At 35.4% G+C, this 22,371-nt stretch overlaps 1 long non-coding RNA gene across 1 annotated transcript in view; it reads left to right on the top strand.

Annotated features, from left to right (window-relative positions):
- Window positions 1-22,371, top strand: part of LOC134809872 (uncharacterized) — a 104,377-nt gene that overhangs the window by 68,359 nt on the left and 13,647 nt on the right. The window contains exon 4 of the long non-coding RNA XR_010156520.1: window positions 14,266-14,429. This is a non-coding gene — a long non-coding RNA (uncharacterized LOC134809872). The remainder of the gene's footprint in view (window positions 1-14,265; window positions 14,430-22,371) is intronic.

Here is a 22,371-nt window from a genome sequence, read left to right as displayed (position 1 = left end):
TTTTATTGTGTTGAGCTATGCTTCTTCTATACATGGTTGTTTGAGGGTTATTTTTTATCAAAGAACAATGTTAAATTTTATTAAATGATAGCATATTATTTAATTTCCATATGCTTGTATAGTGTGCAAAATTTATCTTATTATTGGTTTCTAGTTTAATTCCATTGTCATCAGAGAAGATACTTAATATAATTTTATTTTTAAAAAATTATTTCTAAGAATTACTTTGTGGTCTAACATATGGCCTATTCTAAGAATAATCCATGTGCCGAGGAGAAGAACGTGTATTCTGCAGCTATTGGGTAAAATGTTTGGTAAACATCTATTAAGTTCATTTAATCTATAGTACAGCATAAGCCCAATGTTTCTCTCTTGATTTTCTGTCTCAACGATCCACCCAATGCTGAATGTAGGATGTTGAAGTCTCTAGCTATTATTGAATTGGGGTCCGTCTCTCTCTTTCATTCTAATAATATTTGCTTTATATACATGAGTGTTCCAGTTTTGGGCGCATATATGTTTACAATTATTATATCCTCTTGCTGACTTGGCCCCTTTATCATTCTATAAAAATCTTCTTTGTCTCTTTTTATAGTTTTTGTCTTGAAATCTATTTTGTCTAATATAAGTATGGCTACTCTTGCTTTCTTTTAGTTTCCATGGGCAAGGATTATCTTTTTCCATTCTTTTATTTTTAGTCTGTGCGTCTTTATTGATAAAGTGTGTTTTGGAAGGCAACAGGTCAATGGGACTTGTTTTTCACCTTTCAGCCACTCCGTCTTTTGATTAGAGAGTTTAGCCCATTTCCATCCAATGTTAGTGGTAAGGACAAAATTACTACTGTTATTTTGCTATTTGTTTTGTGGTTGTTTGTTCTAATTCCTTGCTTTTTTGTTTTTTTGCATCTCTTTTAGGTTTTTTGATTTGAGGTTACCATAAGTCTTGCAAATAACATCTTAAAACTCATTATTTTAAACTGATGACAACTTGACTCTGATTGCACAAAGAAACAAGCAAAAATAAAGAACTTTACACTTTAAATTCCACACTTTTATATTTTTTATTTCTATTTATATCTTACTATACTGTCTATGTCTTGAAAAGTTATTATTTTTGAGAAATTCGTCTTAGCATTTCTACTCAAGATATGAGTAATTTACCCACCGCAATTAAAGTGTTATAATATTCTGTATTTGTGCCCTTATTATTACCAGTGAGTTTTGTACCTTCAGATGACTTCTTGCTTCTTATTAGCATTCTTTTCTTTCAGATTGAATAACTCTCATTAGCATTTCTTGTAGGACATGTCTGATGTTGGCAAAACCCCTCAGCTTTTGTTTGTCTGAAAAACTCTTTATTTATCCTTCATGTGTGAAGAATATTTACACTGTATATAATATTCTAGCATAAAATCTTTTTCTTTCATCATTTTAAATATGTCATGCCACTCTCCTGGCCAGTAAAGTGTTCACTCAGAAGTCAGCTAACATACTTATTAAAGCTTTGTCTATGTTGGGTTTTTTCTTTTGCTGCTTTTAGGATTCTTTCTTTATCCTTGACCCTTCAGAGTTTGATTATTAAATCCTTGATGTGGTCTTATTAAGTTTAAAGCTGCTTGGTGTTCTGTAACTTCCTTGTATTTGAATATTGATACCTTTCTCCAGGTTTAGAAAGCTCTCTGTTATTAACTTGTTGAATAGATTTTCTATCCTGATCTCCCTCTACTTACTCTTTTAAGACAATATCTCTTAGACTTGCTGTTTGGAAGCTATTTTCTAGATCTTGTAGGCATGCTTTATTCTGTTTTCTTTTGTCTTCTCTGCCCATTTATTTTCAAATAGTCTGTCTTCAGGCTCAGTAATTCTTGCTTTCAGTTGATCTATTCTACTGTTGAGTGACTCTGATGCATTCTTCAGTTTGTCAATTGCACTTTTTTGGCTCCAGAATTTCTGCTTGATTGTTCAAAATTACTTTAATATTCTTATTAAATTTATCTGATAGAATTCTCAATTCCTTTTTGGTTTTATCTTGTATTTCACTGGGCTTCCTCAAAAAAGATAAACTGAATTATCTATCTGAAAGGTCGCATATCTCTGTCACTCTAGGATTGGTCACTGGTGCTTTATTTGGTTTGTTTGGTGAGGTCATGCTTTCATGGATGGTATTGATGCTTGTGGATGTTCATCAATGTCCAGGTATTGAAGAGCTAGATATTTATTCTAATCTTTGCGGTCTGGTCTTATTTGTTCCTGTCCTTCTTGAGAAAGCTTTCCAAGTATTCAAAGGGAATTGAGTGTTATGATCTGTCTTTGGTCACTGCAGCTGTATCTGCATTAGATGGCACCCCAAGACAAATAATGGCATGACTCTTGCAGACTCAGAGAAGTATTGCCTTGGTAATCCTCAGTAAGATCCAGGAGAATTTCCTGGATTAACAGGTGGATTCTGATGTTCTCTTCCTACTTTCAAACAGTCTCTCTCTCCATGCTGATGATGCCTGGAGTTGGGGGAGGAGTGACACAAACACTCCTATGGTCGCCAACACTGGGAATGTGCTAGTTTACACCTAAATCTGGCACAGTACTGTGTCTTGACCAAGTCTTTTAGAAATTATTTCCTGACCCATCTGCTGTTTATTCAAGTCTCAAGGGCTCTTCAGTAGGCAAATGATGAATCCTGCCTGGCCTCTGTCTTTCTCTTCAGGGCAGCAGGTTCCCTTCTGGCCTAGAGTAGGTCTAGAAATGCCATTTGGGAGCCAGGACCTGGAACTGGGGACTTTAGGAGGCTGCTTGTTGCTTTATTTTACTGCAGCTGAGCTGGTGCTAAAGTTGCAAGGCAACTTTTTACTTTTCCCTTTCCTTTCCTCATGCAGAAGTCTCTTCCCATGGCTACCACCATCTCAGGGCCATGAGGACTACTGCCTGGACACTGTTGACTTTTCTTCAAAGCCAAGGGCTCTTTAGTCAGCAGATGATGAATGCTGCCAGGACCGGCTCTTTCCCTTCAGGGCATCAAGTTCTCCTCTGGCCTAAAGTGGGTATAAAAATGTCATGCAAGAGCTAGTGCCTGGAATGGGGGATTCAGGACTCTGCTGGGTGCTTTATTTTATTGTGTCTGAGCTAGTATCCAAATTGCAAGACAAAGTCCTCTTTACTCTCCTTCCTCCTTTCCTCAAGCAGAAGGATTCTCTCCTGGTGCCCTCAGCTGCACTGTCTGGAGTTAGAAGAGGGGTGACAAGCATTCATTTGGCTACCCTAGCTGCTGTTTCACTGGGTTACAGGTACCCAAGTCCACTGGCTCCAAGCCCAGCACAGCACCAGCACTAGTCCTGGAATTGCAGTCCTGTGGTCTAGACAGCTTCTTAAGTTTATTTAGGACTCCAGAGTACTTTAGCCCATGGTGGTAGGGCTAGTCATAACTCAGACTCTCACTACTGATATGGACAATTCTCCTCTGGCTAGGACTGGTCTAAATGCTCCTTCCATTGGTCACCAGCTGAATTGTACCCTGTGTTGCTTCTGACTGTGACAGGGCAGCACTGAGTTCTAAAATGCAAAATTTTCACAATCATTGCACTTTCCCTCCCCTAAACACACAGAAAATGTTCTCCACACCACATGACACTGCTGGGGGATGGGGCAGGGGTGATGCAGGCAATTCAAGACTCTTTCCTACCCCTTCAGTGCCTCTTTCCTTGATATAATGTTAAACCTGGGTACTGTGATTGCTCACCTGATGTTTTGTTCTTTTCAAGGTGCTTCCCTGTGTGGATAGTTGTTCAATTTGGTGTTCTTATGGGGGATTATCACTGGAGGGTTCTATTCAACCATCTGGCTACCTCCCTCCTGACAACCAGTTACTAATTTTTAATATTCAGCATATAACACTTCACTAAATTCTGTTATAAGTACAAATAATTGTTTTGAATCATCTGTACAATACAATATTTGCTTAATAACTGCATTATCAATATGTCCAAAACTTCTAGGACAAGAAAAATAATTTATTTTTAAAAAATTGCTATGAACCAAAAGGTTATTGATGTTTTTACAGTCTCAATTCATAAAAATGACTTAATTATGCAGGAGAATATTAGCAATTTTTTCAGATTTTCAAATTAGCATAGGTTTCAACATATATATATGTTGAAAAGTTATATGTTGAAACTTAATATGGGGTATATTTTAACATTGTATAGTATGTATATGGTGTGTGTATAGCTGTTATACATAGTATATATGTAATGTGTGTATGTGTGTGTGTGTGTATATATAGTGTTAAAATATACCCCATATCTCTTCTATTTTCTTCAGTCCTTTTTTAGTTTCCAGGATATATGCCTTTTCTTTAATATTATTTTAAATTCACATAATTATTTTTATATTTTCTCATGTTCCAGTGTTATTTTTTGATGAAAATCTTATATATTTAAGATGTAAATGCAATAATTTGATATACATGCACATTATGAAATGATTATCACGATAAAGTTAATTAGCATCACCTAACATGGTTAATAACCTTTGTATGTGTGTGTGCTGAGAACACTTAGGATTTACTCTCTTAGGTAATTTCAGGTATCCAATACAGTATTATTAACCATAGTCACCAGGCTCCACATTAAATCCCCTGATCTTAAGTATCCTGAACAACTGAATTTTTGTACCCTTAATAAAAATCTCCCCATTTTCTCTACCCCCAACCACCATTATATTCATTGCTTCTATGAAGCTGACTTTCTATGTTCCATGCATAAGTCAGATTATATAGTATTATAGCATTTTTTTGTATGTCTGACTTACATTACTTAGCATAGAGTTCTCCAGTTGCATCCATGTTGTCTCATATGGCAAAATTATCCTCTTTATGGCGGAATAACTGTAATTACACATACACACACACACACACACACACACACACCCCACACACCCCCCACCCCCCACATTTCCTTTATCTATTCATTGGTTGATGAACACTTAGGTTGTTGTCCTATATTGGCTATTGTGAATAATGCTGCAATAAACATGCAGGTTCAGATGTCTTTTTGAGGTACTGATTTTATTTCCACTGGATATATGCCCAGAAAATAAGATTGTTGGATATGATAGTTTTATTTTAATTGTTTTAGGAAACTTTATACTGTTTTCCGCAATGACTGTTTCAATTTACATTCCCACCAACAGTCTATAAATATTGCCTTTTCTCCATAGCCTTGCCAACACTTGTTATCTCTGAACTTCTTGATTAATAGTCACCCTAACAGGTGTAAGATGTTATCTCATTGTGGTTTTAATTTGCATTTCTTTTATGATTTTTGAGCACTTTTCATATACCTGTTGGCTATTTGTGTGTCTTCCTTGGAAAAATGTCTATTCAGTCCTTTTACCTATTTTTAAGTGAAATATTTTGTGTTGTGTTGTGTTTTTTTTAACTACTGAAATGTAAGTGTTCCTTAAATATTTTAGATATTAACCATTTATCAGAAAATGGTTTGTAAAGATTTTCAACCATTCTATAGGTTGCCTTTTCACTCTCTTGATCGCTTCTTTTGAAGAAGCTCTTTAGTCTGATGTAGTTGCACTTGTCTATTTTTTGTCGTTGTTGTTGTTTGTTCTATTGGTGTTGCCTCCAAGAAAGTATTTTGAAGATGAATGTCATGAAGATTTTGACCTGTGTTTTCTCCTAGGAGTTTCACACTTTCAGGTCTTATGTTTAGGTTATTAATCTGTTTTAAATTGATTTTTGTGCATGGTGTAAAATAGTGTTCAATTTCATCGCTTTGCATATGGATATCTGGCTTTTCCTACATCAATTATGGATAATCTATCTTTTTTCAGTTGTATATTCTTCATTCTTGGCACCATTTAAAAAAAATGGTTGAATATATACGCTTGGGTTTATTTCTGGGCTTTCTATTCTATTCCATTTGTCTATGTGTCTATATTCATGCCAGTATCATACTGTTGTAAATACTATTGCATTATAATATAGTTCAAAATCAGTAAGTTTGATGTCTCTACCTTTGTTCTTTTTTGCTCTTTTTGCTTAATTGCTTGGTTAGTCAGGATCTTTTGTGGTTCCATAGAAATGCTGGGGTTGTTTTTTTCTATTTCTTGAAACATGTCATTAGAATTTTGATAGGAATGGCACTGAATTTGTAAATCACTTTGGGTAGCATGAACATTAGAACAATATTCTTCCAACTCTTAGACATCTGGGTCTGCCTCCAGAAGCATGGACAGACATGTCTCTCATTAGTTTCTTGGTTATTCAGGACTGCTCCCAAACAGCAGCTGAGAGGGTCTGGGGACAGGTAGAGGCCACTTCAGTGTCCACAGTCAGGACCCAAGCTGATGAGTAGATGACCCTGTTACCTGAGACGTGGGTGGGTATGGTTCTTCCCAAGCACCTTGGGAGATGTTGGTGTTGGAACCAAGGCCAAAGGAGCTGTAGTTGAGTTGACAAAAGGAGGAGGCTATTTCTGGATCTGTATTCAGGACCACAGTCATCATGCCTGACACCTGGGCAGGGAACCTATCTTCTCAAAATGGCTCTCATCATTCTTGGGTCAACTGGAGTTTCACAATTTCCTATCTGGATCCCAAAGTTCCACAAAGGCACTTTTGTCCATGGATGGCTACCAGTTATTGATGCTACAGGAGGGATGTGTGGGGGAACTCCTATTTCTTTATTTTGTTGCTGTCACCTCTCCTCTAATCTGTTTTTATTTTTATAGCTAGTTGAAGGGCTTGCTTTTTATTTTTGACTTTTGTTTTCATTACTCCTCCCTTCTTTTTTTATTAATTTCAAAAATAATTTTATAAACTCAAGGATAAATGCTAATTAATAAACTTTCCTTCTTACAAATGAAATATTTCAGGTTATAGATTTTTCTAGTGAGGCACATCTTCGTATTTAGATTTTGTATACATTCCAAATACTGTTTTATTTTACTTAGTTTCTTGCTTGAGCCAATGCATTTAAAAACTTTTTAGAAAATTTTCATGTTTGAGGGTTTCTAATTTAATTTGTATTATTAATTTTTAGGTATATTATATCGGAGTAAAAATATAACATAACAGCCTGGGCAACATGGCAAAGCCCTGGCTCTATGAAAAACACAAAAATTAGCCAGTCATGGTGGTGTGCGTCTGTAGTTCCAGCTACTCAGGGCTGAGGCAGGAGGATCACCTGAGCCTGGGGAAGTCTAGGCTGCAGTGTGCCATGATTGCACCACTGTACTCCAGTCTGGGTGACAGAGCAAGACCCCCCCAACGCTTCTCTATGAACACACACAGACACACACACATACACACACATACACACATGTATATATATATAAAATAAATACATCTTATGATTTTAGACATTCATTAAAATTGTTTCTATATTGTGTTATTTTAATCACTATTAATTAATAGAAGTACAGTATTTGGTACTTTCCTTGGAGATCTGAAAGAAGATATGCATTCCATTTGTAGCTTATAAAATCGGTATTAATATTATATGTCTATATATATAGACATATAATATATATAATATTATATGTCTATATATATATATATATATACATATATATATCTTTTGAAATAGCTAAAGAACTCCAGAGCTTTAAGCTCTAGAAAAATGGAATGGACAGATTAGAGATGAATTTGTATCTGCCAAAGTAGTGATATATTCAGATATCAGCCAAATAAGTGTACAAATTTAAGATACAAGTTTTCTTTTCAAATTTTCCAGTTTAATTTTGTCACTAGTAATTAAATTTGACTTTCACTAGGGTAAAAAACTGTGATTAATTGACATACTTCAAAATTACTACTTGATTCTCTAATTATTTAATAAAAGCATTCTGTCTTAAGAATTCAAATCAAGGATGTAAGAGAAAAACTCACATAAGCCTGTTTTCTGTTGCCGAGTAATATGTGAACTGTAGTCCAAAGCAAAGTAAGATGTATGGAAGAAGGGAGATTGGCAAGTGACATTTTCCTCCATGAATTTTGCATTCTCACTTCACTCTTTGTTACCCCCTGAGCTAGAATCCCAATATGAGGCTTGTCACAATCTGTATCTGTCACCTCAGGTGAATGAACAACTTTCCAATATGTTCCTGACAGCAGGGCTTCAACCACGTGGGAGGATCTGGGAACAGCTCCTTGATTGGCACTTCAAATATCCCTCATCAGCTCCATCATGGCTTGAATTCTGCTGAAGAACGCAGGTGTTCCAAGTTGGAGTATGTTAACTATTTCTGTATTTATTTTAATTTTGAAAAAAAAGTAAGAGAAATAGTTTATTCTAAAGCCTATAATGTAAGTTTGAAATGGATGAAGTATATTTTATTGCAATCCTATTTCATAATTTACTCGTACCCTTCCTATAGATATACTCTGTCTAATATTTACAGGCAAGATATTTAAAGATAAATGACACAAACTTTTAGGCTTATACATGTTTATTAAATAGACCTATATTTGATATAGCTTAAAAAATTAGACTTAGAACACAGAAGATCAGATTGTTTGGGAAGATTTGCTTTATTTTCTTTCTCTTATGGTCCTGAATATTAATATTAAATAGCTATGGCAGTGGGCAACTTTCAGTTACCTAAGCAGTGAATATTTATTTTAAAATACAAATTAAGTTGTATAATATTACACAGGAATTAAAATGCCTTACTCCTGAATCACTTTATTAATTTATGTTGATTCTTTAATATCTGGATTAACATATTTCTTGTAATAAATAATGAATAAACTGAAAAGTGTGTATATACTTAGGTACTATAAGAATTGCAAATGAAATACAATGACAAAGAGTGTTGGTGGGAGTTGAATAACCTTAAAACAGCATTCACACTGTCTTAATATATTTTCTCATTTAAGATTTGTTTAAGGTTGACTTATAAAAGTACCATAAATGATGTACACTGTCTCTAAATTTACCTTCAAGTACATTTTTCAAGAATTTAATATGAAGTTCTCTTCATATTGTACATAAAGACCTGTTTATTTTCAAATCCTTTTAGGAAACCATTGTTCCTAACAATGAATATGTACACATAATTCTGACCTGCTTTGTTTTGATATTTATATAAGATTGTTTAACAGCATAACATTTACGGGAAAAGGAGCATATTTTAATAGGCTAGTCTGCATCCACTTTAGAATTGGAAGGTGGCTACCATTTATGGGAAAAGAAGTATATTTCAATAGGCTATTCTGCATTAGCTTTAGAATTGGAAGGTGGCTACCTTTTGTCATAATAAAACAAAGTTGCTTTGTATTAATAGGTCAGGTTGGAGGCATACCTAAACAACTTAGAAACAAAACGCATACTGAGAACCTTCACATATTTAATCACATAATTATTATTTTAAAGTATTATAGAGCAGGAAAAAAGAGATTTAGCAAGTGCTTGCTTCTTTTATGCTATTTCAAACTTGGTAAATTGAAAGGAGGTTTAGATTCAAGATATTTGTTTTCTTTAATCCTTCAAGGACATTTTTTTCTGTTATTTTTTCTGACATTATTCTTAAGCCAACATAACATTCTGTGTTTAAATTGCTACAACATCATGGATGTTACCTTTAGAATTAAAGAATTAATATTGTTAATACCACAGATGAGCATTCTAACAGGATGTGCCACTTTAAAGAAGGTCCTCAAAAAACTGAGGCTGCACCTTGTATTGTGACTGATCACAATAGTGCTGCCCTCATTTAACGAACAGGGATGTCCCTGGAGTCTTGACAATAGCTTATAGGATGTTTCAAGGTTGCCTGAGATAAGTTCTGCAAACAAGGAGTAATAGGTAATTGGGCAAGTTGTGGACAATGGCAGCTGAAGAGAAGTAAAAGAACTGGCAGCTTTGAACCCATGAGCTGATTTTAGTGGCAAACAACAAAAGGAAAAGGATTTCCTACTGGGACTTAAAAGATGCCAAAATAGTCTACACACATATCAACGGAAAGCACAGTACAGTATCTTCTTGCTTTAAACTGGTGAAATAAAATGAAAGTGAAGTAGATGTTTCAATCTCCTGGACTTCTACTGTATTTTCATTTGGAAAGACTTCAAGTTACATCATAAAAGCAAAAACAAAGAGGATAAATGGAAGGCACTAAAACACTTTCTTTATTGGCCATATTCACTTCATTTTGACATGAGTCTCCTACTCTTTTCTTTGTCGTACTTGGAATAGTATTTTATTTTAACAGCCTAATAATACTGATGTCTGACCTGCTTTATGTTTTTGGCTATACAATTATCTTTTTTTGTGGAAGAGCTGGTAAATAATTTTTTTAAATAATAAGAAAATGTTGATATACATTTCTGAAGTGAGAAAGAAAGGAAAGAGGAAAAGAGACAGAAAGGAAGGAAGCAGAAGAATCTCATTTTTGAAGGAAAAAGAAACAAGTCTCATGTATTTTTGGAGCACTGTATTGGAGATGAGAATTCTGAATATAATCAAGGAAAAATACATATTAAAAAACGCTTATATATATGATGAGAACGGTTAAGATTAGCCCTCTTTCTAACCAATTTTATGTTGGTTTTATAAATATATATATATATATACATATATATATATATATATTTTTTTTTTTTTTTTTTGAGACGGAGTCTCGCTCTGTCACCCAGCCTGGAGTACAGTGGCATGATCTCGGCTTACTGCAAGCTCTGCCTCCCGGGTTCACGCCATTCTCCTGCCTCAGCCTCCCGAGTAGCTGGGACTACAGGCGCCTGCCACCATGCCTGGCTAATTTTTTTGTATTTTTAATAGAAACGGGGTTTCACCATGTTAGCCAGGATGGTCTCGATCTCCTGACCTCCTAATCTGCCCGCCTCGGCCTCCCAAAGTGCTGGGATTACAGGCGTGAGCCACCGCGCCCGGCCTAAAATATTTTTATATATATTTTAATTGCATATATGTGCTATTCTAGTAGTTATAATGATTATAAATTTAAGGATGAGGCAATATATAGTCCATATATCATATTTTATATAATCAAATATACAAATTTGTATAGATCAAATACATACATATTTATCTATAAAGGAAACTAGGAAAAAATTTATCTGCTTTGGGTTCAAAGCTATTTCTTGAGAGAGTGATCACAAATAGTCATAACAAATGTGTTTCTTAACATCTCTATCAAGGGTGATTTTGTGGTCAGCTAGACATCATGGGTCATTTCTTCTGTGATATATAGGAATAAGTCAAATTCAAAGTTGCTTTCTATAAAATATACTAGGTTAGATCGCCAGCCTCCCTTAAAATGAAATGTAGTGTTCAAGAAATAGTATATGAGATTAACCTCCTGCATTGCTAATAGTATAACTTCGACAACATAACCTAGCATCGTGGTGACTGATTTTTAAAATTCGTAATATTATAATAATTTCTACACTATAAGATTATAAAGAGTACGTGTAACAAAATGGGTAATTGCTTTAGAATTAGGAGGTGTTCTGCCAAACTTAATTAGTAGAAGTTATCCAAATGAAGAAAATTGTAAACTGTTTGCTTCTGGGAAAATGGAAAAAAAAAAAAGCAGTTTAACATTTCTGGATTCTCTCAGAAAGACAGAGAATGGAGGAGAATATGACTGGTTAAGCAGGTATTAGTAATGATATAAAGAGTCTTCCATACCATGTTAAAAAGCTCAACATTGCTCTGGGGTGGTGTGTAGGCATTGCATGCTTACAAGGGTGAGGCAACATGGGCAGATTTGTATCTTAGATAATTATTGAGGAGGGAGACACAAATTCTTAGAAAGCTGTTAAAATAATCACATTGAGACCTAATGAGAACCTGCGTTAATGAGGTTCTAGTAGGGATGACAGTGGTGAATAGATTGAAACAATTCTCAAAATACAAACTGGAAAGTACTTGTTAATATTTCAAATATAGAGAGCAAAAATACAGAAATAACATTCAACATTGTTATAGTTATCTTGGATTAGTCAAGGTGTGGAGCCCACTCATGACTTTTAGATAAATGCCTTTTTTTTAAAACATTTTACCACATCTTTTATTATTTCTTATAGACAATTCACCTGGCTTAACGTAAAAGAAAAATTAGTGCCAGGAATTCCAGACCAATTTACTTCTGCATAAATCAGACATTAAATCTATTCTAGCTGGAAAAAACTATAATTTTATGGTGTGTATATTACTAAAAGTTTTCTGTGTTTTCTATGTATTTGTGTATACTTCTTTCCACTTAATTAAACATAAGATGATCTAGGTGGGAAAGAACATGAGCACTTGGGTTTGATACCAGACTCCAAGCAGTGCCACTTAGTGATTAAGTATGACATCTAGAATCAAACAAACATGCTTCTGGAGAGATTAGCATCCATTCTTTAAACCACTGACTTTCTAGCTTTACCTTACAGCCAGGAATGTCAATCACTCATTAGTTTGATTCCATGTCATTTTTATTTTACAGCTTTCTCTTCTATCCATGGATTTGTGAGTAGAGTGACTTGGAACCAGTTAGCGTATTTGAAGATTCTCTTCACCTTGTATTACACTTCCCTAGGTTGTTTATCTTCTAGGCTTCCTTTGTCATTTGCTGTCAAGATTGTAACTTAAGGTTTTAAGGAATGACCTTCTTGGGTGTGGAGCCTACATTTTGTACTCCAAACCATGTTTACCAAGGAACTCTTCAGTGGGATATTGGCAGTGGCAAATAACATGCAATAATATTAAAGAGGTATTCAGGAATCCCATTTATCAGTGACACTTGTGAATACAGCTCCCTCAAAAACCACTTAGAAAGGAAGCATCACTAGTCCAAAGTAGAATTCAGCCTTTTCAGAATAAAATTCCATAAAACTGTATCACCCTTTTAAATATAATATTATGCTTAACAGTAAAGCTCACCAATATCCTTAACAATTCTATTTTAATTAACAGTTATATAATGTTTTACACTTTGTAACTATTTTTGGCCTAAGTTTACCTTATTTTATCATTGAATAGTATTTTAGTTGTCAGATATTGGCTCTACTGTTCAAGTATGTCAGAATTATACTTGCTTCTGCTACTTAGAATACTGGTTGTTTAATGTTGTTAAGCACCAGTTTCCACAACTTTGAAACGAGAACTTGAAAATGCCTAAAAGGGTAAGAATTAAATGAAGCAAGACATGTAAAGAACTTAACACAATATTGCAAATACAGTAAGTACTCAATCAAAAGATGGGTATTACTACTTAAGCAATATAGGTAACCAAGATGGTCATATTCAAGGTATAAAACACGATGCTTTCATATGCACATACATTGTGAAATGATTATTACAATTGAGCTAACATATCCATCACTTCACATAAAACATATCCATCACTTCACATAATAACCTGTGTGTGTGTTGACAGTGCTTAAGATCTATTCTCTTAGCAATTTTTAAGTGTACATTATAATTAATAAACTATAGTCACCATGCTACACATTAGGTCTATAAAATTTATTTATACTGTAAGTGTGTAACCTTTGACCAACATCTTTCCATTTCCCTCACCTCTCGACCTCTGGTCACCACCATTCTACTCTCTGTTTGTATGAGTTCAACTCTTTTAGATTCCACAGACAAGTGCAATGATACAGTATTTGTCTGTCCACATCTGGCTTATTTTACTTAGCATAATGTCTTCCAAGTTAAACCATGTTTTCATAAATAGCAAGATTTCCTTATTTGTGTGTGTGAATAATATTCCACAACACTGATTTTATCTATTGAGTGTTTTTGACACCTTTGCCAAACATTAGTTTACTGTGCATGTGTGGTTTTATTTCTGGATTTTCTATTTTTTCTATTTGCCTATGTGTCTGTTTTCTGCCAATAACATAATGTTTTGATTACTATCATTTTGTAATATAATTTGAAATCAGGAAGTTTGATGCCTCTGATTTGGTTCTTCTGGTTCAACATTGCTTAGATAGTAAAGGTGGTTTTATATGAATTCGGTGTTTTAAAAAAAATTCTATCAAACTGTTATTGGAATTTTGGTAGAGATTGCATTGAATCTGTAGATCACTTTGGGTAGTATAAACATTTGAACAATATCAGTTCTCCCAATCCATGAACACAGGATATTTTTCCATTTATTTATATCTTCTTCAATGGCTTTTACCAATGTCTTACAGTTTTTAGCATACAGATATTTCACCTCCTTGGTGGAATTTATTCCTAAGTATGTTATTCTTTTTAGACTGTAAATGGGATTGATTTCTTTCTTTATTTTTATTGTAGTTTCCTGTTAGTGTATGGAAATACAGCTGATTTTCTATATTGATTTTGTATCCTGATACATTACTTATGCCCACTTTCATCACTCCTATTCAACCTAGAACTGGAAGTGCTTGTCAGAGGAATGAGTGAAGAGAAAAAATGGCATCCAAATTGAGAAAGAGAAGGTAAAATTATACTTATTTGCTGATAATATGCTCTTACATCTAGAAAACCCTAATCAACCTAAGTATGCATCAAGAGAGGACTGGATAAAGAGATATAGTCAATATATACACAGAATGCTACTCAGCCACACACACACACACAAAATAAAATCTTGTCTCTTGCAGCAACATGGATGAAACTAGAGGCCATTATCCTAAGTAAAATAACTCATAAACAGAAAGTCAAATGCTGCATGCTCTCACTTATAAATGGGAGCTAAATAATGAGTACACATTGACATAATATACAGTCAAATAATAGACATTGGAAACTCCAAGAGGTGGAAAGGTCAGAAGGGAATGAGAGTTTAAAAATTACCTATTGTTTACAATGTTCATTATTCAGATGATGGATAAACTAAAAGCCTAGACTTTACCACTATGTGATGTATGCATGTAAGAAGCCTGTGTTTGTACCCCCCAAATATATAAAAATTTTAAAAAAATCGGTGATGATATGCCTCAGTTTTTGTTTATCTGGAGAAATGTTTCTTTCTCCTTGCTTTTCAAAAGTAAGCTTTACCAGGCAAAGTATTGTTGGTTGACAGTTTTTTTATATACTTTTTTCATTAGCACTTTGATTATATCATCCCACTCTCTTCTACCTTCAAAGGTTCTGCTAAGAAATCTACTGATAGATTTTGGAAATTTTCTGCATGTAAAGAACTTATTTTCTTTTGATGCTACAAGTTATTTATTTACCTTCAATATTTGGTGTTTGAGCATAATATATCTTCGTGAAGTCTTCTTTGGGTTAAATCTCATTGAAGATCTATGAGCTTCATGTACCTGGACCTGCATAATTTTTTTCCAGATTTAGGAAGATTTCAGCCATGACTTCTTTGTATAAGCTTTCTTACTCTTTCTTTATTCTCCTGAAAATCCTAAAATACAGATGTTACTGCTCATGATATCATCCAATAAATCCACAGGATTTCTTTATTTTTTTCACTATTTTTATCTTGTTCTTCTCTGACTAAATTTCAAATGAGGCTGGGTGCAGTGGCTCATGCCTGTAATCCCAGCACTTTGGGAGGCTGAGGCAGAAGAATCACTTGAACACAGGAGGAGGAGGCTACAGTGAGCCAAGATTGCACCACTGCACTCCAGCCTGGGCACCAGAGTGAGACCCCATCTCAATAACAATAATAATAATAAATAATAATAATAATAATTTCAAATGATTTGTCTTTGGGTTTGCTTATTCTTTCTTCTGTGTGACCAAGTCTGCTAGTGAGGCCTTCTTTTGCATTTTTTAGTTCAGTCATTGGATTCTTCAGCTCTAAAATTTATTTTGTTCTTTCGTTATTTTTCAATTTTTTGGTTAAAGTTTTAATTTTGTGCTTGTATAGTTGTCCTAATGTCCTTAAATTATGTATCTGTTTTCTTTTATAGTTCACCGAGTTACCTTAGAACAAATATTTTGAGACATTTTTTGGAAAATTTGTGGATCTCCATGTTTTTTATTTGGTAACTGCAAGTTTATTGTTTTTCTTTGGTGGTATCATTTTCCTGATTCTTCATGATCCTTGTCACCTTGCATAAGTGGCTTCACATTTGAAGAAACAGTAATCTCTTCCAGATTATGTGGAATAGCTTTGGTGTGAAAAGACTTTCAACTGTGGGAAGTGGAAGGAAGATAAGGGGATGCTGAAACATGCTATGGCATCGGATACCAAGTACAAGGACATGTGCGGCTTTAGTTCTGCGGTTCACAGCATCTTTTAAACTCGGGAAGCTGGGATCTGCAACACTGGAATCTGGGTAGCCCATGGTTTCAAGAGCTTCAGGAATTCTACAGTGGGTATATGGTCTGTTGGGATCTTCAGCAGTACTTCCAGATTCTGCAGTAAGGGATCAAAATCATTAGCAATGTGGACCTGAGCTAATGATGCGTGTGCTTAGATGTGGGGGCTGGCTGCAGATGCTGTGCTTCTCTATAGGGATTATAGTTGGTACTGTGCCTGTATGTGGCTGAAGGAGCTAGGTGAAAGGACAAGTACAGTGGTTCAGGCCAGCGACAGGATTAGGGGCTGGCTCCCTGTACATGTGCAGCTGCAGATCCCAGGGCTGGCAATGTGCATGTGCACAGCTCTATTGCCTTTTGCAGGTTCCCAAGAAGCAGTGAGGATTGACATTTTAGGTTTGGGTTGGCTGCATGCACACACAGCTGCGGGATCCACCATGGATGCATGTTTTGCAATGGGACCTGGGGCCAATGGCTGAGGCCTGGGCTGTGTTTGGGCATTCAGATACAGTAGCTGCATTGGGTCCCAGGACAGTTCCAGAGATCAGGATGTTAGCGAGGCAGTGGCTCAGGCACCTGTAGTCTGCAAAGGTGAAAAACTATGGCCCTGGAGATAAAGGATACAGGTGTCCTCTGTAGAGCAGGCCACTGGGTACCATGGTGGCTTCTGCCACATGGCTGATACTAATAGTGCCACACTTCTTTGTTTCTTGCTGTTTCCAGATGTGTCAGCTATATCAGTTTCCTTAGTGAGCTGGGTAGGATACCAGCAAAGGAGACCCTCTGGGCAATGACCCTAAGTCTGAAGAAGCTGGTTATTCATCCCGCTTTTCTTTTTCCTATGAAGGAAAACTAGTGAGACAAGGATTTCCGTCTTTTTGTTAGCAATGTCTTCCTGGGGGATGGGATGATACAAGCAAAATGAGTGTGTCTTTTTTCACCATTTTGGTGCAGTTATTCTTTTTTTCCTCTACTATGTGGTTGTACCTTCTTAAATTGACTTCTGAGCTCTACCAGGTTATAGTCACTCAGGGATGTCTGTCCAGTTATTGTGTTTTGGTGGGAAGACAAATGCTGGAATCTTTTGCTTCACAGCCTGGTTGATGATACTCCCCCAATTATTGTTATTATTGCTATTGTTACAATTTTTACAAATTGGTACATAAGTTTACAATTACTAGTCAGAGACTCGACCATACAGGCACATAATATATTTAAATGAATAAATACATGAATTGAAGACATATCAGGTTGTGTTAAACATAGTTATCCCTGAAACACAGCACAATCTAGCATATGCAATTTTTCCTTTGCCTCCTCCAAACATTTACAACCTGGCTAAAAGTCTAGCATCTGCTGTCAGAAAACTGAGTCACAGAACAATCTGCTGCCTTGTTCAAACTTACCAGCATTTTAAGTGTCATGACTGGGATTTAAGCCAGGCTGTCTGCCTTAGGGTACCAGGCATTGGAACACTTACCTGTATTACGTTTCTAAGTATTATGATTAAACTTTATTTATTTAGCATCAAGAAGCAGGGAAAATAAATATAAACTGGATTAGTGGTTACCAGACTAAAAACAGAGTAGATTATAGGCATATAAATAAAGGCTTTTAAACCCTTCTATAAGAAATTGATTACTTTCTACAGAATAAAATGTTTCCTATGCTTCCAGTGTAGCTTAAGTGGGCACTCAGCAAACAGAGGTAAAAATTAGGTGCTTAAAATGAAATTCTTTAAAAAACACATTAATTTGTCACTAAAGTTTTTTCAGATTTATTCTTGGGGTGGGGATAAAAGACATTGAATGCCATGTATTTCATCTCATCCCAATACCTCACCAGGACAAATGCAGGATATTACATTGAAAGATACATGCCTGGAATTTAAACAGGCACTTAATTTGTGCGATAAACGTTGATAAAATGTCCTAGACACTGTGCTGAGGACTGAGGATACTGAGATGAATGAGACCGTGTCCTACCTTTTAAATAATTCACCTTCCAAGGTGGAGAAATGCATGTAAAAAAGCATATCAAAGTATCTTTAAATTTACATCATAAGTGGCAACCTTAGCAGCCTAGGAGAGTTGCGAAGACTTCACAGCGGGAAGTATCTTTGAGTTTTGTTTTAATGAGTGTAAACGATTTCACTATCCAAAAATATGGATGAAAAAAGCATTTTAAGCGTGGGAATAGCATATGTACAGTGACAGAGAAACTGGCACTATCTCAGAGACTATTGTAATTTAGAGAAAATACGGGAAAAAGTTGAAAATATAATGGTAAATAATATAACTTTATATATATATATATTCCAATAAATATGTTTTATAACTATATCAAAGGTGAAGCTTTGATATAATGCAAAGAAATATGAGAGATAATAAGACACTTTTTTCAAACATTATAAACTGCACAGCCATTTTGATTTTCATTAAAAGAGATCTTATAAACCTCCCTCTCTCATTTTTAATGGTAAAGTTTGATTACACTTTTAAATAACCATTTTGATTCCTTATTGTATGTTTATCTGACATATATTTGATCCTTTAGCGAATACTTCCCTAATAAATTGAAATTATATTCCAGGGAAATGTGAATTTTTACCTTTTTCAAGCTCATATAATAGACATTGCTTTCTTGCTAGCATGATTTGAACAGCACAGCTTGGGACCAATTAGTAACTTGAGATTTTGAATCTCTCATTTTGGATTCATACTGCAACCCTGTAATCATGAAAACTCAAAATATAATGAAAATAGCAATGCATTTGATATCAGTTAAACTCAGCTATAGTTATCAGAGTAATCACCATTTTCAACTTAAGAATCTTTACACATTTTAACTTCATAGTTCTAATTACCTCTCAAATCAATATATTACTTTACTTAATGTGTAAGGGTCACAATAACCATGCAGACTGTATTAGGTTCCTATGGCTGTTGTAAGAAAAAAAAATTGCTGTAACAATGTAATGACTTTCAACAACAAAATTTTATTATCTTGCAATTTTAGAGGCCAGAAATCCAGAACCAGTCTTACTAACTAAAATCAAATTATTGGCCTGAATATATCCTTCTAGAGACTCTCAGGGATACTCTACTTCATTGTCTTTTGGATCTTCTGGAAACTTCCTGTATTCCTTGACTTGTGACCCCCTTTTATGTTCAAAGCCAGTGGTGTGTCAAGTCCTTCCCACATTGCCTCACTCTGACCTTATTTGCCTCCCTCTTTTCCTTTTAAGGGTCCTTTTGATAACACTGAATTTGTATCAAATTTATTTTAGTTCCCTGGTGGATTACCCCAGATAATCCCTTTGAGATCAGCTGAATAGCAACCTTAATTACATCTGTAACCTTAATTCTGTCTTGCCATATAAAGTAACATATGCATAATTTCTAGAGAACAGGTCAAGCATTTCGAGGAGGCCATTATTTTACCTACTCCACAGAATAAGAATTTTTAAAAAGTAATTTCAAATCTATGGTTTTAAAAGGGCAAATTATGAGGATCAATGAAGAAAAACAAGCATATTTTAGTAAAAGTGTTTATGTGTTAGTTGCTCCAATATTTTGATGGCCACTTTACACTGCTTTAAGTTTTTTTTACAATTGGAATCGGTAGTTACATTTAATTTAATTTCTCAAATAAAAATTTAAATTAATTTTTTGCAGGTTTCCCTTGAAAATACATTCTTATACATTCTTCAGTTTTAATGGAACATGGTTATTATGCCTCAGGGAAGAAAGGTTTACAAAGTGTTGATTAACAGTCTCAATTGTCAAAACTTCCAATTCAACTCTAAGGAATACAATTTAAAAGAATATCTTCTAATGAGGCGTGCAGTTGGGGAAGGAAGAGAGAAGAGGGGGACGGAGAGTGAAAAGGAAGAGGCACATTTTCCTAAAATTAAGAATTTCATATTTTGCCTGGTGAGTCACTGATTTTAAAAGAAGGAAAAGAAAGACTTATAGAAGAAAAAAAGAAAGGAAGGAATGTAAAGAGGAAAGGAGGTAAGAGGGAAGGAAGAAGATTGACAGTATCAATACTATGCAGTCTCAGTCATCCACTATTTTCAGCCCATTTTTCAGGTAAAGGATGTGTGATCTTTTAAATTTCTCACATTCAGAAGCCACAGATGCCTGTGAAGCTCTTTATTCTTTAATGGCTATCCCGTTTCTCTAGCTCTCTGTTCTATTTTGTTTCGCTGTGTTTTTCATCTGTACTCTGAAGTCCCTGAGGCCTTGGCTATTAGTATGCATTGAATGTATTTCTACTTATATTAGTTTTTCCTGGATGAGTGTGTCACCCAAGATGGTACTCCCTTACCATTATATTCTTGGTATTGCTTTTTTTTCTCTGCTGCTATCTGCCGCCCTTGCCTGTTGTTGCTTTTCACCCCATCTATCATCACTTCTGACTGTTACGGCCACTTCTGCTGTTGCAGCCTCTGCCTGCTATAGCTCCCCTGCCTGATTGCCGTAATCCCAATTTTCTTTCTATATTTATTCTATGTTGGTCCACTTTACACCCAGTCTGGACTGACTAATGTAACCACACTTTCATTTGTTGACTAAACCATCTTTCTGTAATATTTAACTCTTATAAATGCTATTTATTCTTCCATTCATCAAATATTAACAGACTGCTTATACTTCAATATTAAAATCAGTATTATTATTACTTTAGGGCAATGAAAACTAAACAATAGATAATTGCTATGCCCAAGAAGTTTATAATTTAGCTGCAGAGATGACAATAACTAAAATAAAAAGCCAGGCTGGGTGCAGCGGGTCACACCTGTAATCCCAGCACTTTGGGAGGCTGAGGCAGGTGGATTGCCTGAGGTCAGCAGTTCGAGACCAGCCTGGCCAACATGGCGAAACCCCCCCCTCTACTTAAAAAAAAAAAAAAATGAGCCGGGCGCAGCGACTCATGCTTGTAATCCCAGCACTTTGGGAGGCCGAGGCAGGTGGATCACCTGACGTGAGGAGTTCGAGACCTGCCTGGCCGACATAGTGAAACCCCGTTTCTACTGAAAATACAAAAATTAGCCGGACATGGTGGCGGGCACCAAGAATCCTAGCTACTCGGGGGGTTGAGGCAGGAGAATTGCTGGAACCCGGGAGGCGGAGGTTGCAGTGAGCCAAGATTGGGCCATTGCACTCCAGCCTGGCGACAAGAGCAAAACTCCATCTCAAAAAAAAAAAAAAAGCAACAGAGAATGAATATGAGGTGTTATCAAATGCCAAATGGTAGTTTTATGGTAAAGTATTAAGGATTGGTTTGTGGAGGTAATTCTATCCAATATGTCCCTAAGTTGCAAGTATTGGCACTGTTAAAAATTCAAAGTTCTAGGTCTTGGACTGAAAACATATAGTAAGTACAAGAAGTTTTTCATTTTTAGATGACATTTGGTAATAGAAGTCAAAGCTAGACTTAAAAAAATTTAGTCAGACTGTTTAATCCATGTTTATTTATTATCAGCCTTATCTATGCCCTACTTCAAGTATCTTAGAAAGCATCTACACAGCAAGGAACGCCTCAAAGAGTCAGACACATTGGCTTATCAGGGTTTTCTGAATAAGCTCTTGGAAGTCTTCAGTGGACAGACAAAGCTAAATAGATTTAATTTTAAGTAGCATTTTAGGATAGCACTCTAGGATGTGAGACAGATATTTCCTTAAATATATTAGCAAAAAAAACCTTTATTTCTAAGAATTGTTTTTATAACTGTTGTATTAGTATGTTTTCATGCTGCTGATAAAGACATACCCAAGGCTGAGTAATTTATAAAGAAAAAAGATGTTTAATGGACTCAGAGTTCCATGTGGCTGGGGAGGCCTCACAATCATGATGGAAAGTGAATAGCATGTCTTTCATGGCTGCAGGTAAGACAGAATGAGAGCCAAGTGAAAAGGGAAACCTCTTACCAAACCATCAGATCTCGTGAAACTCATTCACTACCAAGAGAACAGTATGGGGGAAACTGCCCCCATGATTCAATTACCTCCCACTAAGTCTCTCCCACAACACATGGGAATTCTGGGAGCTACAATTCAAGATGAAATTTGGGTGGGGACACAACCAAACCATATCAACTGTATAAACACACGCTTTATGCTTGTAAAATTTAGAGCTTACGATAGTAGT

Source organism: Pan troglodytes, chromosome 3, assembly GCF_028858775.2.
Source record: "Pan troglodytes isolate AG18354 chromosome 3, NHGRI_mPanTro3-v2.0_pri, whole genome shotgun sequence".
NCBI classification, from domain to species: domain Eukaryota; kingdom Metazoa; phylum Chordata; class Mammalia; order Primates; family Hominidae; genus Pan; species Pan troglodytes.
The sequence above is the reverse complement of the archived record's forward strand: the minus strand, read 5'-3'. Positions and strand labels throughout refer to the sequence as shown.